The sequence below is a fragment of the Melozone crissalis genome, unplaced genomic scaffold, assembly GCF_028551555.1.
Source record: "Melozone crissalis strain CALT ecotype California unplaced genomic scaffold, PUWL_Pcris_2 ptg000042l_1, whole genome shotgun sequence".
Lineage (NCBI taxonomy): Eukaryota > Metazoa > Chordata > Aves > Passeriformes > Passerellidae > Melozone > Melozone crissalis.
The window spans coordinates 61,774,174-61,790,597 of record NW_026535820.1 but is presented as its reverse complement, the minus strand read 5'-3'; the positions used below and the strand labels follow the sequence as shown (position 1 = coordinate 61,790,597).

Below are 16,424 nucleotides of genomic sequence, written 5' to 3'. Positions count from 1 at the left end.
TTCGGCACTCTCGTCACTTCTAAAACAAGGCCCATGCTGATAAACAGCAGTGGGCAAATTATTTGTCACTCTGTAGGGTGCCAGTAGGGTTTGATAAGGATGACATCACTCCCATTTTACCAATAACAATGACACTAACAAGAACATGTAATCAGCAAGCCTCAGTGCTTGGTCTAGCTGTGGCAGGTGCAACTTTTTTTATGCTGTAAATAAGCCAGCCAGCATTAGCTTCCAGCACAAGTACAAAACTATTTATTTTATCAGAATGTTAAGCAGAAGTTGGCTTCCATAAGGCACTGCAGCTGCTGTCGCTGCTTCTGCAGATGCTTTCATTAATTTTATCAAGGACATACTGAAGTAAGTGCTTGATCAGCACAATGGCTATTTAGGAACAGCTGAAGAAATGAAACAATTAACTTAAGGAGACTATGCAAGCCCAATATGCAAATTAAAATAATTAAATATTTTTAAATGCATTAAAATACATGTAAGAATGCTTTATAAGTGCTTTATAAAGCAAGATTTGCAGTGGGGATGGGACTGGGGAAAAAAAATAAAATCTTCACAGCTCTAACTTACATGTAAATAAAATTCCTGTAACCTTTACAATTATCCATTTCTTAACACAGTAATACTGACTTAGGTACTTTAAAAATTAAGTTACAGTGTAAGATACTGTTTATGATAACCAAGCATGAAGAGGACTTTAATACCCTTAGAGAAGTTTCATTTTATTATTTGCTGTGAAGAAATATTTTGCCACAGTGGACTAGAAATTTTTAAATGCTATTTGTTTTACGACACCTTACTGATTGGAATACTTAAAGGACCAAACATACTTAACAAAAGATGATTTATTTCTCCTTCTTCAGAAAGAACTTCATATTGTGCTCTAACAAAGCATTAAAAAGAAAATCCACTAGCTGATGCTTCTGTATTCAAACTCTCATAGTATCTGATTAAACCCCCAAGAAAATTTCTATCCCTGTGTTTGCAAAAAATTTTCCACCTAACAGAGGTAGCTGAGTAGCTGAAGGTTCACCTCCCTGCATCTTCAGGGCCATGCAGCTAACACTCCTCAGATTTTGGGAAGGACAGCAACAGAGAAATTAATTATAGTTTTATTTCCTTCTCTGCCTCTGCTCAGGATACTAAGGGTTTTCTGCAACACTACTGTTCTGTCTCACTGCTGCAGCCTGGGAAAAATATAGCCAGATGCCGCTACTAGCATATTCACAAAGAAGGAAAAAGAAATGGAATGGTAAAAATAATAGAGTGTTCTTCGCAGCAGAAAATCTGGTGCAGGGCAACATTCATTACTTTTAGACAAGTGCTCTGGGTAGTTTTAGTGAAGTCAGCTTAGCTGGATCTGCCCGTGGCAGATGTGACACAATATCCTAGATGTTTGCTGTTTGCAGTAGGGGGTATGATGGGGGAACTGTAGCAAACATGCCCAAAGAAATCACTCCCACGATGCTGTAAATTTTGTCCAGACATGCTATTTGAGTCTCTCCCTTCTACACCCAAGGATGATAAGAAGCTTCTTGTATGGAAGACAGAATAATCTACTCTATTTGCAGAAACTGGAAAGTACTAAAGGATAAAAGATAACCCTCCTACACCCTTCCAGTGTTTGAATGCAGTTGATATTTACATCTGCATTTATTGTTAGGAATTTTTGCAGCAATCTGCAAGTACATGTATGTCCAGTGAAATCTATGAAATATACCTTCATGGATTAACCACAAGGCCTTTAAAAACCCCATAGTTTCTGAGCAAAAATGTCTTTGCTACTGGTAATGAAACTCAACTTGCTTGAACTCTTCATTAACCCTTCCTCTTTCACGTTCTTCAATTAGAAACCCTATTTATTAAGCTTGCTATGATAAAATGTGTTCTAACAAAATTCTGTTCATGTCATCTGTGTTTAAACAACAACACTGAGTACAGCTGAAGGAGAATCACATACTAATAAAACACTACCTTGTATCAGTAATGCAGTCCATACAAATTTTACTTTAAATACATAAAGGTAAGCTTTACTATTTGAAGAGTATTATGTACTACTTGCATAAGACAGACTTCTGTTAAATGACTGCTAAGAGTATCTGTCACTTTCTTTCAGTAAGACTCAGCAGGTTAAAAATTAAATTTTTTTAAAAGTCCTACTACTAATGTTCAACTCTTGTTTGAAAAATATGGCAGCTTACTGTTTATCGAAAGGCAATGAAAAGGCCTACTCTGTAATGAGTAGGATTCCTACTGTGCAGGCAAAAAGGAATTGGGGGGAAAAAAAGGCAGCTGGATAAACTGGATTTTCCTGCCCTGCAGAGTATTCATACAGATTAAAAATCATATATGTTTCACCTATATGCAACCATTTTTATTTTGACATACATGTCTATCGAAACCTTCAAACTTCATTTGAAGCTTCATTTCCCTAACCATTACCTATTCCTTCCCTTAAGTAATTTGGAAATTTTTGAGGTTTTACCACATACAGAAGGTTAAAGTCTAGATTCTGATGAACTAACTGCAAAGCAAACCTTCAAAAAATCTAGTTAAGGGAGAACACCTTGTTCTACTCTAAAATGCCACTTCTTGCTCCTAGCAGGGCATTAATATTTAGGTAGATGAGAACTGCTTACTCAAACCACACAGACTTTTCCAAGGTGACAAAGACAACTGAGATTTCTCCTTCAAAATTCACAAAAAAGGTCTCACAGATTTCTGAGGTCTGGTTTACATGGTACAACCACAGAATTTCACTTGAGATATTTACACATTAGTGTCCTAAAGTGACTCGGGTGTTGTACCCCATACAGCACAGCATTAGAGTCCTGAAGAAATAAAAGTAGTTTAACTAGCAGGAGATCCATTTAGGAGATTAGGCAATCAGGCATGCTTAACTACAGGTGGCTGAAGGGAAGTTGGGCTATGACAGCCACAATCATTTCAAAATCTAACACTGTGTTAGCTTCCAAACCAATGCCCAGTGATCTACAATGCCTCCATATGAAGGAAACTGATCCAGAGTTTGCTGTCTCCTTTGATCGATTTAGGAAACTTTGCTGTTATGCAGGGGTACATTAAAGTGGTATATATTACATCTGCTATTGCATGGAAAGATAAAACCTGAAAAAAGAGGAAAATTTCAGGCTTAGGTAGGTCCCATTTTTTCCACCATCACACACTGTGGTTGCTTACCACAATTTGATAAGAAGTAGATTTGGCAGGTTTTGCTAAAACTTACTTTCTGAGGAAACTGTGAAGGCATTTTCATAACATTGAAGATGTCTTCAGGTTAAGGACTGGGACGCATTCAAATTTCTTCTTTTTCTTCATTGTGACAACAGCAGACACTTAATCTAAGAAACTCTTCCAAAGCTCGAGACTCCAAATATAAAACTGACACCATTTAGCCTGTTCTCCACAATGGGTTAAAACAGGTGAGCCAACATTCATTCCACAGGGAATTTTGGCTCTAAAGGACAGGCATTTATGCATGTGCAAGTCAGCAATCCATGTCACTGTAACACATGGGCCTGCTGCAGTGTTCCGCTACAAATACATGAGTTACATGTACTCCATGTTTTCTTACCCCTAAAACACAGGACCAGAACTTGTTTCTAAGATAAGCTGGAATCTAATTTTACCATCACTTTCTCTAATTCATTTTTGAAAAGGGAAAAATAAATTACAAGAGGAAAGAAAGCAATATCCATACACAAAAAACATGATTTGTACTAGAGCATCCTGTAAGTAATGACATGCTTTCCATGTCCTTTGCACTTGGTATATCTCAAGCATAGAAGGCATCAAGTTTTTGTCACCAGCCTGACAGCTTCTGATAAACTATTTTCACAGCAAAGTAAAAAAATAAAATGTCTCTGCTAAAAAGTTTCCAGTCAACAGATATACATTAAACTCAGAACTAAAAATTGATATAAAAATACCTTCTAGACAACCAGAGAATAAGTCTCTGTGTACCAAAGCACATGAAGTTCATAGTTGATTATGTATATACAATTTTTCAAGTTGTGCTCAAAATCAGTGCAACAGTCACAGACTCTCATCATTATCATCTACTGATACAGAAGACTGAAAAAGTCATTAAATTAAGTAATGGATTTTGTTACAAGCATAAACTCTCATAGCATTTTTATATTACAAATTGGGACTAAAGAAATGGGTTCTTGTAGAAATAATTAAATGTATAAAAGAAATTAATTTCTCATCTACACAGCAAATAAGCACTTGTGTATTTTAATGCAGCAAAAAGTTTAAGGTTCTGGAAAGTTTTGCATTAGATCCTCTCTCCCCTTTTGATCTGCTAAGTCAATTTTGCAAAAAATTTTGGAAAAAAAATCCCTGTCCAGAATGCCTAGCAGCATGGCCATAGAGTATAAACACTTTCCACTTTGAGTACCTCTGATATTTGACAGCTCTACAAGCACTTGAACATCATTTATCACGTTTATTTTTAATAGCTCTCCCTGGGCACAGCTGCCTTGGATGCCAATCTTCTTTTCTTTAGCCTCCTGTAAATATTTGAAATAGCTATTCATTAACAGTTGCAGATTTATTCAGCACTGTTGTACTGCTTGCGGACTGAAAATAGCTTTTCTTTTTCTCCCCTCCTCCCCAATCTTCTGGCTGATCTGAAAAAAGCCTGCTGTTTAGGTTCAATCTGTCAGGATTTAAATTATGCTCCAGCTGAGAGCTAATCTGACCTGGTTTACAAATAAACTAGGAACAAGAGCGTTATATTTTCCTTTTTTTTCTTTAGGGCATGGGCCCATATACGAAAACAAACCATGAACAGGTCACAAATACAGCTATCCTAAATTAAAGCAGAAGCAACTTGTTCAGAAACAACTTGTTCTCACAGGTGCCTTCCTAGAGGTTCTCAAGTATTTTCACTGACAGCTCTTACACCTAGCTTATGTGCAATATTTGAATTTCAGATTTCAGTACTTTTGCACAACGTACACAGCATTAAAAAGGCATCTATTAAAGCCATCAAGACACCCTGGTGTGCACATCAGGAGTCCCACACATCTGTACAAATCATAGCTTTTATTTTCATAGAGTGATATTGCAGGAAAAAAAATTGTGTCATTCATCATGATTGCTCCTAATCTATTTCCACATACAACCAAACTGTGCATAAGAGCCATCTCCCTAATATCTGAGCTTGCCAAATTGTACAAAGTGGGTCTTAAGTGCATTTTAAGATTTATTTTCTTTGGATTTAGACTAGAGAGGCCAAAGAGCTCCCTAAAATGTACCAGTATGAAAAGCACCTAAATTGTCACTTCTGTAGCATGTAATAAGAACATCAAATATTTGAATGCAGACACTTGCACATGTGAGAGGGTTTTAAGATAAGAAAAACTGCAGCCATGTCTTGTCTAATGAAAAAAGCCCCTAATGCATCCAATACAATAAATATAACAGCCTTCAGAAGGCTGCTAAAGTTGCAGAAAACATTTTGTTTAAAAGAAGTGTTGCTCGATTGGTCTTTGTATTACATGGTACGAATGATGACAGAGCAGCATGCAAGTAATGTTTTCTTCCACTTATTCCTGTCCTATTATTTCATGAACAATCACAATCACTGTAGCATTATGTCAAAAGCTGGCATCAAAATATTTTAGCACATACTGACATTTTCCTTAACTTAGTAGGAGGTACTCAAGGGAAGGTTAAAAGAAAGAAGGGACAATAGTTAACCATGAGAGAGATCCATCTAATCTCTGGGCCCAATCCTACAAATTTATTTTTTATAAGTTACTTTTAGTAGTCTCTGAACATTCTCTCCCTGTCACATCTGGGCTCATCAGCACCCAGAGTTTTACTCTCACCATGACCTCACTGACTACAGCATGAAAGATTAGACAATTTCTTTTTATAACTTACACTTTACACCTGAGAAATGCTGTGAGTTGAGTTGATGTTGCAGTCTCTTGCTTCTGTAAACTGCACCTTTATCATTTAATCACATAACACTCTTAAAGGTCTTTGAAAGAAAGTTATCTCAGATCAAAACAGCTCTTAGCTTCCTATTAAATTAATCTCAAAAGTTACAATCTTATATTAACACTAGATACAGAGATGGCATGGCCTTGAGTCACAGTGGTATTGCACAACATGTCAAGAGGATCACCATAAAATCCCCCCCTCCCTCATTACTAAAGGTGATTGAGAGCAATGCTAAAAGCATAAGGCACATTTTATATAAAGTACACTGGGGGAAATGAGTGACTTGGTGAGATACAGCTTAAGAATAGCCAAAAGTAAGACTATTAGTCAGCTTAGCCTAGAGCCTTCTCCCACAGAATGCTTAGTGGAGAGTATAAATGCATAAATGATTTGCTGAATACTCAGAAAATTGCAACACTTGACAGCAGATTTGTTAAGATTTAAAAAAAAAGATTCTTCTTCCATGCCTCTGTCCTATTTCTTCCAAATGCTCAAACTTCCACTACGTGCTCTGGCACTCACATTCTCTGAAAAAATCCCTTCGTCCAGGATTTTTCTCTTGGGAAGCTGAGAGGCCTCAGAGAAAAGGAAAATAATTCTTATTTCATTTGCTTCTCCTGTATGGAATGTATTTGGAGATTGTTTCATTGGATTCTGGTGTGAGTTGTTTTGACTCATTGGCCAACCAGGGCCAAGCTGTGTCGAGACTCTGGAAAGAGTCACGAGTTTTCATTATTAGCTTTTTAGCATTCAGTAAGTATCTTTTCTGTATTCTTTAGTATAGTGTAGTATTCTTTAATAAAATATAGTATCATAAAGTAATAAATTAGCCTTCTGAGAACATGGAGTCAGATGCACCATTACTGCCTTCGTCAGGGCTTCCCTTCAAATAAAATAAGGTCCCATGCTAGGGGCTTTCTCAGCTTTAACCACACTATGAGATTAAGAATCCAAAAACAATTTCTTCTGAACCTGGCCTTTGCTAGCTTCATATAATGCCTTGAAACCTGGTATGGGTTGAGACACCCAGCATTGCTGTTCATTTTAAGTAGTCAGCACACTGGTCGCCTTGCAGCAGAAGGGCAGGTGGGGCATACATGACTCATTTAGCCCATGAACAAAAACACAGAAAGGAGGTAGGCAAAATTTACGCTGAGAGGTCCTAGTTCTGTCACAACCCCAATTCCTAAAAAAACCCCTCTCCTTCACACCCCCCTAGCAAAAAAAGAAAAAGAAGTTAGCAGAAGATCTTGAGTAATCTTATGAGCAGGAGGTTTCAGTGGCACAGAACAGCTAAGGCTTGCTCCTACACAAGCTGTCCAGCAGCAGACTACTTACCAGATGATAAAAGGAATCATTGCTGCATTCTGATAAATTACCTTTGGATGTATGACATTAACATGACATTGATGATGACCTTAACTGGGTAGGTGCATGGTGCAACACAGTGCGTCAGATTTGTTAAATTAATGATTTGGATTCTAGTTACCAAATCTGTTTGACAGTAGAAACTGCTCATGATATTTTCACAGGAGCTGTAGAAAGCTTCAGGCAGCTGATTGCAGCATAATATGGACCCTGAGAATACTCTTATAATGTTTTGGAAGGATTTCTAATCCAGGTTTAACAAAACCAGCAGTAAATACATGAGTGAAGTATCAAAGAAATACAAGTTCCTATAGCAAAATAAATATTTGCAAGGAGTGGAAAAATTCCAGTACCTCTATAGTTAAGAAGCCACATAAAACCAAACTTCCATTTTCAAACAAATTTAAAGATAAAAACCTTCCCCCTCAGAAAATCACATTTATTTAAAAGATACATCATACTTTAATTCCAAGTCTTTTAAAATTCAAGACTAAATACACACAAAACCAACTTAATCTGCCTGGTAAAGAGTTAACGACTGGCTTTGACATTACTGAATTCTGTGGTTTACACTCCATTTCAAATAACGCAAACTTAGCAAAAATTAATTTATAAATAAAATTAACAAGCAAGTAATGCTACCCAGATTTTTTATGCTGCTGTTCCATTAAATAAGCATGGAAAGAATATAACATACACTACTCTTGTATAACATAAACAAATTTTCAAAAAAAAGAGAAAAAATAATTTCAAGCAAACATCAGATTGATGAGCTCTTCTGAAGAAACCACAAATGAGCCAAACATTCTGTTAAAAAGCATGAAGACTAGAGTGTGTCTCAACCCTCTCTTTCCCCCTTCCCCAGTTAAGCTGGAACAGGTATCTCCTATCTTTGAAGATGAGAGAAGACACCCCAGAGTGTGCAATATTACAGGAAGTTTTGTAGGACCATTTCTCACCCCAAAAGCCAGCTAAACTGGCCTAGGAAAGAGCAGCTGTGTGATGAGAGAGAGAAGCTTGGGCAGATTACTACATCTTTGCTCCAAAGGCTAGCTCCATTAGGACACTGCAGAATTGTGGTACTTCCACACTGTCAGCATCTGGGAAGATTCAGCTTGTATCCTGAGGAAAGGATTAAAAAAAAAAGGGGGCAACTGTGAGGATGGATGGAGGAGGAAAGGCAGGGGAAGAGATGACCAAGAAATGCTCCTTCTACTTGCAGTGGTTGCTGAAAGTACAGCTGAAACTATAACCTAAGGCTGAAGATCAAGTAATATTTTGAATTGTATACATCTCTGCTTTGGCTCTTTTCAATTACACTTTTATTTCACACAAAAATAAAATGCACCTTTTTTCATACCAATACAAAATTAAACAGGCTGGCTATCATTCAAGGATTTTAACACACAAATGTAAATATTTGAGTAGGAAAATAAAAAGGAATGAGAAGACTGATTTAGGCATAACAAATGTGACCAAAAATTGGGGTTTTCTTTCTGCTGAATAAAAAAATACAACCTTCATTAGACAGACTTTTCTGGTTCTTGAAACTGCCAAAGCTAAGAGATTAGTGGAGTCTTATTGTCTCTAGGATTCCTAGTCAGGCATGCAAAGTAAGCATTCCTGTATTCAATTTATAATCCTTATTTCCAACACTGGAAGGTACAACAACCCATGCACAGTCAAAAGACTATAAAAAAGGAGCATTACGAGGTTTGATAGAGACAGAAAGGTTATCTGGTCATGCTATCAGACATTTTGGAAACAGTTTCAATTTATCTGGCAAGTTAGCTTCTGGACAATACCTATGTATTTCTGGCAACACTTAGAGAGAGAACAGCATCCTAAAGCAGCAATTGTCCAGATCTTCAAAAAACATGCCTTTTATTTCATGTTACAGCATTAATATGCTTTATGTTTTGGAACAGATAACCACGATATGATAAACATTTCAAGGCATCCAAATAATCTATTTAAAGCTACTCAAGCTTATAATAATCCCCACAGAGGAGAAAATACTACTTTCAGAAACACACGGCAGCCCATGGAGACTTTGACTCCTGATTAAAATCTTTATGGAAACATGATTTTTTGCAAATTCTAGGGTGACAGCTCCTCATTAAATGAATGATCACTCCTTGTTACTGCATTATCTTCTTTCCAGTCTTCACTAAACCACGAACTTTCCTCTGTCATCCCATACAAGACCTGAGACAACGCCATGGCAGCAAATACAATGACCAACCCCCTATTATCCTGGATGCAGTCGTGTGTTACTCTACTTCAGTTGTTTACACTGCTACATTACAAGCTCTTTGGGGCCACATTTTTTTGTATCAGGTACACAATACTTGCACAATAAAATCCCAATTATACAAATAGCAATGAGTGACAAAGTGGTTTTCCTTTAAAGTGAACAGACCAATTACAGCTCTGCATGTTATGCTGCATACTTGCAAAAGCTATTGTGATTAATTTTTGTGTCTTAATTGAGGCATGGGCATGATTTCTTGGCAAATTAACTCGTATGGCATGATTGCTGCACAAGGCTGTTTGACAGGACTAAATCCTAGATAACTGTGGAAGAAGTGATGCATGGAGCAAAACAGAAAGAGGTTTTCCTTCCTCATTGCTGATGCCTAGTATCACAGTAGACTTGGCAGCAATGGAAAAAAACATAACGCATAAAACTAAACTGAGGTACAGAGCATGCCTACAAAATCTAACAGGCAAAATCAAGTGAGCCTCCACAAAACCCCTTTGAACCAGGAAAAAAATTAAATTAAATTAAATTTAAAAAAAAATTTAAAAAAGGTGACCTGGGACAAAGTATCTGATCTGCCACGCTAAGGCACAAAGGGCTCTATAACTTTTTAGTAAGTTTTTCTAGTTTCTAAACTTGTCAGGAATAACATGTTTTCCCAAATGTAATTCTTGCAAATCATTTGATGATCTTAACTAGAAGTATCAATTAAAGTTTGACAGAGTTATAAGGAAATGGAAGCAAGATTATATTAGTGAAAGTACTTGGCAACCATGAAATTAGAAGATGCCATGTTCTACACCCTTAATGAAAATATTAACAACATATTAAACTAAATCTGAGCCTTCTGCTGATTCTTAGTGTTTCTGTGAAAAACAGTGGCATGTTGTGAATCCCAGAATCCTTTGTGGCCAGAGGGCACAGAGATGATCAGTATGTTTAATATTTTGATGACAACATCAAACATACTGCAAGTGCACTGCAGAGTGATCAGCCTTTGGCAACAGATCTTGAAAACACCGAATTTATTCTGCATGAGTCTATCACCCAGCATGTGCAATGGGTTTGAAGCATTCTGACAGCAGTGGACTGACTGCACACACAACACACTACAAATGCACAAGAATGGCTACATGGCTTTTGGCTCAAAGTCAGCTCACATCTGGCCATCTCAGAAGGAGGCTTCAATGCTAACTGCAAAAGGCCAAGTAAAAACATGCAAAACAAAGGAAAAACATGCAGAGAAAAATTATATTTTTAAATTCAACAACTTTTAATAAAATAAAAGATTAATATAAAATCCACACAGATAAATTTTCACAGTACTTAATTGTCATAATAAAAGGAATGGAGGAATTTATTTAAAGCATGTTAATAAGGGTGTTGTCCAAATGCTTCTTAACACTGACCAGCTCAGGGCATTGACCACCACTTCAGGAACCCTGTTCCAGGGTTTGAGTGCCTTTTTGGTAAAGAAATATTTCCTCATGTGAAGTCAAAACCTCCCCTGAGGGACGCAGCTTTGAGCCATCCTCATGTGTCCTGACATTGGATGCCATGAAAAGGGATCAGCACTGTTCTCTCTCCCTTTCCTTCTCAAAAAGCTGAGAGAGCAATAAGGAAAAAACCTAGACACCAATAATTTAATGTAACTGCCATTACATTTCTGAAGTAAAATTTAAAATAATACAAAGGAACCTTTTATGCAACAGGAAATGCAGAAGACAACAGAAATAACAGTAATATAGTAGTCAAGGTGACTGTGTAAAAAAAATATACCAAGAAGATAACAGGGAGTTTCCTTCAGAGCCAAGAAGAAAGTTGACTAAATTCTTTTCTTGTGAAGTGCTCACTCAAAGTAGCTGGAAAATATCTCAAATATTGCAATTTAATACTGAAAAGATATTTTTATCCCTTAAAATATCTCTTTGCTATATGACATTAGTTATATGTGTTTGTATATGTTACACAGTAGTTCTCACATACTTGGAGACGCTGCTTCTACTCACTACTGATGGATTATAACATTAAAAAAATAAAAATAAAAAAATACACATGGACAAGGAAAACTAATTAATAATGCTATCCCATGCAACTATGAAATGACAGGCTGGTACAAAAATATTTATCTTGGCCTAAGTATTCTGTGCATTAGCAAAGTCAGCAGTGAAAAAACTTGAAACATTCATAAGACACAAAAAACAATACAAAAAGAACTTTAATAAACCTTAGAACAACAATGAAAAAAACCCTAGTTCTATAGCCATACCCAAAAAGCACAGCAAAACAAAGACAGTTTTTTAATCAAAGTGTCTTAAATACAGCAGCCCAAGCTCTCTGGAACACAATTTCAAATTATGAAAATAATTCAGGAGCAATGTTAGAGTAAAGTCTACATTCCCTGGAAGTCAGTAAAAAAGGCTGACAGAAAAGATTGGCTGTAGATAAACAGTCCTCATTCTCCTCCCTCCTCTCTCTCTCTAGGTCAGACTGCAGACACAAGTTCTTTCTGTATAGTGTTAGTTTCCACTCTGGAAAGACCCTGAGTGCACAGCCCAGTTTCCACCTGGATAACTGGACACCCATTCTCTCTCAGTGTGTTCAGAGACAAAACCCACTACCAAGAGATGGCCCAAGCATCCTGCTTTGGTACTGCTTCTGCTAACCAATGGGAAAATAAAACAGGGCCAATACTTCATATTTGTCCTTTCATGACTGCCAGTTGCCCTGAAATCATACAGAGGATTTACTGATGGTTGTGCAGGGACAAAACAGCTGCTAGGAATAAAACACAACGTCTTGACAGTACCTCATCAGAACTGCTGAAACCAGAGCTCCTCAGCAAAGCTCACAGTCACCTGAAAAGCTCCAGAAACTAATCATTTAATATAAAATCAATCCTTATCATCACCCATAAATACCTGTTTATGGCAAACTTGTAGAAAGAAAAATATTTAACACTAATCTCTTTTAAACTCTCAACACTCCTAGGTCTACCAGATTAGGGAAAATTGCTGAAGACAACTAGTGAAACTCAAGACTCGGAATTTTAGTTTTGCTATTCCCTGCTTTGCAATGCTACACGTTGTCCAAGATTTCCTAACAGAAGTGCTATTCAGAACTCAACACCATGCATGCCAGGGAACCATCATGCTAATAATGGAATAAAAATAAGTGATATTTTGCCACTACAATTATCCATCCAGAGGCAATTGTTCCACATAGTTTGAGGAAGAGTCTTTCCTGACAAGACTGACTTTCATCTGAGCACCTCCACTGCTACCATAAAGTAAGCTAATGTAGTAGTTAATTATAAAGTGTATAATTAACAGCAGTATATTGCCTGCCATCTGCAACAGACATGCAATGCTGAAGAAGTATAGTTTTGTAGTGCTACATACAAAAGATTTTCATTCTAAACTAGAATTAATAACAACTACTTCCATAAAAAAAATTTATATTTTTAATTTAGTTTGCTGAATGAGCCAAAATTGTTTGCAATATAAAGTATTGTCTTTGTCCAGAAAGCCTCTCACAATATGTAGGCTTTTTATAATAATGAAAGCCCCACTTAAGGAAAAAAATCAATTTCAAGTCCTGCAATTTAGCCAAAGCCATCCCAGGACCCCACTCCACACAATATTCAAAGTTCAGGCTTGTTTTACTTTTGTGTCTCCTTGGAATACTGTTCACCAATGGCAGCTCCCCTAGCCTTCCACTTTATATACTAAGCAAAACCACATTGTTATACATAAAGTTTCTCTGCCCAGGAAAGAAAGAGCCCTCTTATAACTGTAAATGCAATCCCCTAAAATACAGCACTGAACATGACACAGCACATTTTGAAAAAACTTACTAATAAATTGATGACACAAAGAAAGCGCTGTACAATCAGCTGTAGAAAAACCCTGCATAAACAACCTAACAGTAGACATTTGTTCTCCACTCAAAGACCACTCTACTGTATTTCACAATACTTTTTCTTTTACTAGCTTTCCTTACAGAACTCTGCTATATATTCTGATTTGACATCGCTGCTCATGTAAAAAATATTAAACTACTACTTACTAACAGTTGAAGTTCACAGAAAAAACCATTAAAGTTAAAAAATGAAAATACTCAACAAACCACTTTCAACTTAAGATAGGTTATTTTTGTAATGAAATTTTCTGAAATATTCAAGTTCATGTGACTTGTAACTTCAAAACTATTATGGAGTTGAGAGGAAACATTAACCATGCAAAAGTATGCAAAACCCCCTCAATTTCAGTACACCTTAGTACTGAACACTTAGTCCAAGGCATTATGAAAGTATGCAGCGTGTGCTAGAAATCTACAACAGTTTTTTGCACATTGCATTGAATTCAAGATATTAAAATAATATAAAAAAAGAAAAACAGCTTATTTCAGAGGCTGAAAAAGTACAAGAAATAGGCTAATATTTGTTCAATCGTGGTGATTTCAGCAATCTGTTTTCAATCAGTTTTCGAAGTGGAAAAACTTTTCATGGCACATCTGTACCTCCCTGTTTTTAACTAGAGCTTCAGCAATACATCTTCTGTGAAAACAGAAGTGATTGTTGAAGAGATTGTGGCTCAACAACTCAGCAAAAAATTGAATAATGGCTTTGAATTGCTAAAGTCTTTCACTGGATTGATGAAGATTCTGCAGCCCACAGCTGCAGCAAGCTGACAGTAATAAATTCTCCATGCACTGCAAACTAAGGCTCTAACTATTTCATCCATTTCTAAGTATGCGAAAGCTGGAGGCAAAGCCATTTTACAACTGAATAAATACTTGCTTCTTTCCTTATGGCCTCTAACAGAGGTAGTAGTGTAAGGCCAAACAAGAATAGAACTCCCTGGAGATGCCTGCTGTGAGGAACGTCATAGCATTTCTTCAAGAAATTTCAAAACAATAGCTTAAGGGCAACTTTTTCCATTAGAAATCAAATTATTTTGAAAGAGTCAATATTTATAATAAAGGCCAAAGTACAACACATGAATTGAATTACTCATTTTTCAATCCAAATGTACAATACTCAAGTTGAAAATACTTTCCAAAATCTCACATTCATTGTCTGCAAAGACAAACAAAACTTGAGTTTTCTTTGTTGTTATGCCAAGTAAATACATCTTTATGCTAATACAATGTGGAATTTATGGTATATAGGTACAATTATAACAGGACAGACAAGTCTGGGGTTTTTTCTTTCCACACATGCCATAAATCCAAATAAAATTTAGATAGTTAACTTAAACAAGGTCATAAGCCTGACTTATTACACATCTTATCTTTGTCATACTTTCTTGAAGAATAATCCAAAGTTTCTTTAGAACAGCTATGCAGTGCTGAGTAACAATTCTTACGCTACTTACAAATGGCAGCTTCTCTCCTGCCCAGTAACTACTTGCCAATTTCAAAATCATCTGGTTTATATTACTGAAAACTCCTAGCTTTCTGAAAAACGTTTCCTGAGCTGCTTCTCCACCAAAATAACAAGCGTATTTATGTATCCTCTATTTCAGTTATTGATTATTTCACAATATGTAAATAGGTTTTAGAAACTTATCCTACTAAACCAAGAAATCTGACATGACAGGATTCCTGTCAGACAATCCTAGCAGCCAATCCAATGCACAACAATGAGTGCATTAATTCTAGAAACCTAAACAATAAGAAAAAATAGTGGAAATCACAGATGAGCTTCACAGAAGAAAAGAGAGGTACTTGGCTTTTCACACAAGTGAAAGGAAAGGGCATTTTCAACTTTAAGCAAGAACCTTCTGTGTGCATAATGTAGAACTCAGAATTTGTGAATATGGGCTTTGATTAGGAAAAAGGGTTTCCTTGCACACAACTGATAGGAATAGACAAAAGTTTATCACTGGCCTAAGTAAGATTCATTATGGATCCCTAAATAAGGATAGATTCAAAAAAACTTTCAGTCATTGGAGACTTCTTACTAGAACATTTGCAACTCTCAGAGCCATAAGTGAAGCCCAGAGGATGCACTGTCTGTGCAACCACAGAGGATGTGACATCAAATGTTGCATTTACTCCTTTTGATTCAAAGCATTCCATACAAAGATGAAGAAGCTGCTACACCAGAATTACCTGAGTGTTTTTAATGTACATTTCAGTCCTTCAAAATGGTACACAAACAGAACAAACATTACCTGTGCCTTCACAATGAATACTGGCATAATTTGAAATCTGTATTTTTGAAACACAGGTAAAATTTAGATATAAAGAATGAATACTAAGATACAATAAAGCTATCATAACTAACATACATGCAAGAGCTTTAGGCAGATACTGGCCCTAGATAGTGTACTGCAGGAAAAACTTAGTATTTGATTGAATCCATGTTACACTTCAAATATCCTACTGAAGTTAAAAGCTGATAAGTTTTGAATGGGTCTCAGAAAGACCCCAGGATGTCTCCACTAAATCAACTACCAGCAAAATCAATGTATTGCTGAATAGGGTTTAAGAATCCTTGGGAGGCTCAATAAGTTTTCATAGCTGAATGAAAAAGGTTTCCATCACCTTCTTTAAGAAATTAGAAATAAAGTAAAATGAACAAATTTTACCATTTCCACATCACCTCCAAAAGAACCACGCACAGAACTTCACTTGAACAATACAAAACCAAAAATAAAATACACCTTAAAAGACTGCATTTTGCAAATAGATGTGCACACCATAACAAAAGCATGGCTTTCTACCACAGAGTCACAGCTATGACTACTAATAAGAACAGAGTCATATTGTACCCCAATTATTATGTGTGAAGGTAAGCCCA

General features: G+C 36.4%; 1 protein-coding gene across 1 annotated transcript in view; it reads right to left on the bottom strand.

Annotated features, from left to right (window-relative positions):
• The window catches only part of CDKAL1 (CDK5 regulatory subunit associated protein 1 like 1), a 377,883-nt gene that overhangs the window by 189,567 nt on the left and 171,892 nt on the right, over positions 1 to 16,424 (bottom strand). The window lies entirely within an intron of this gene.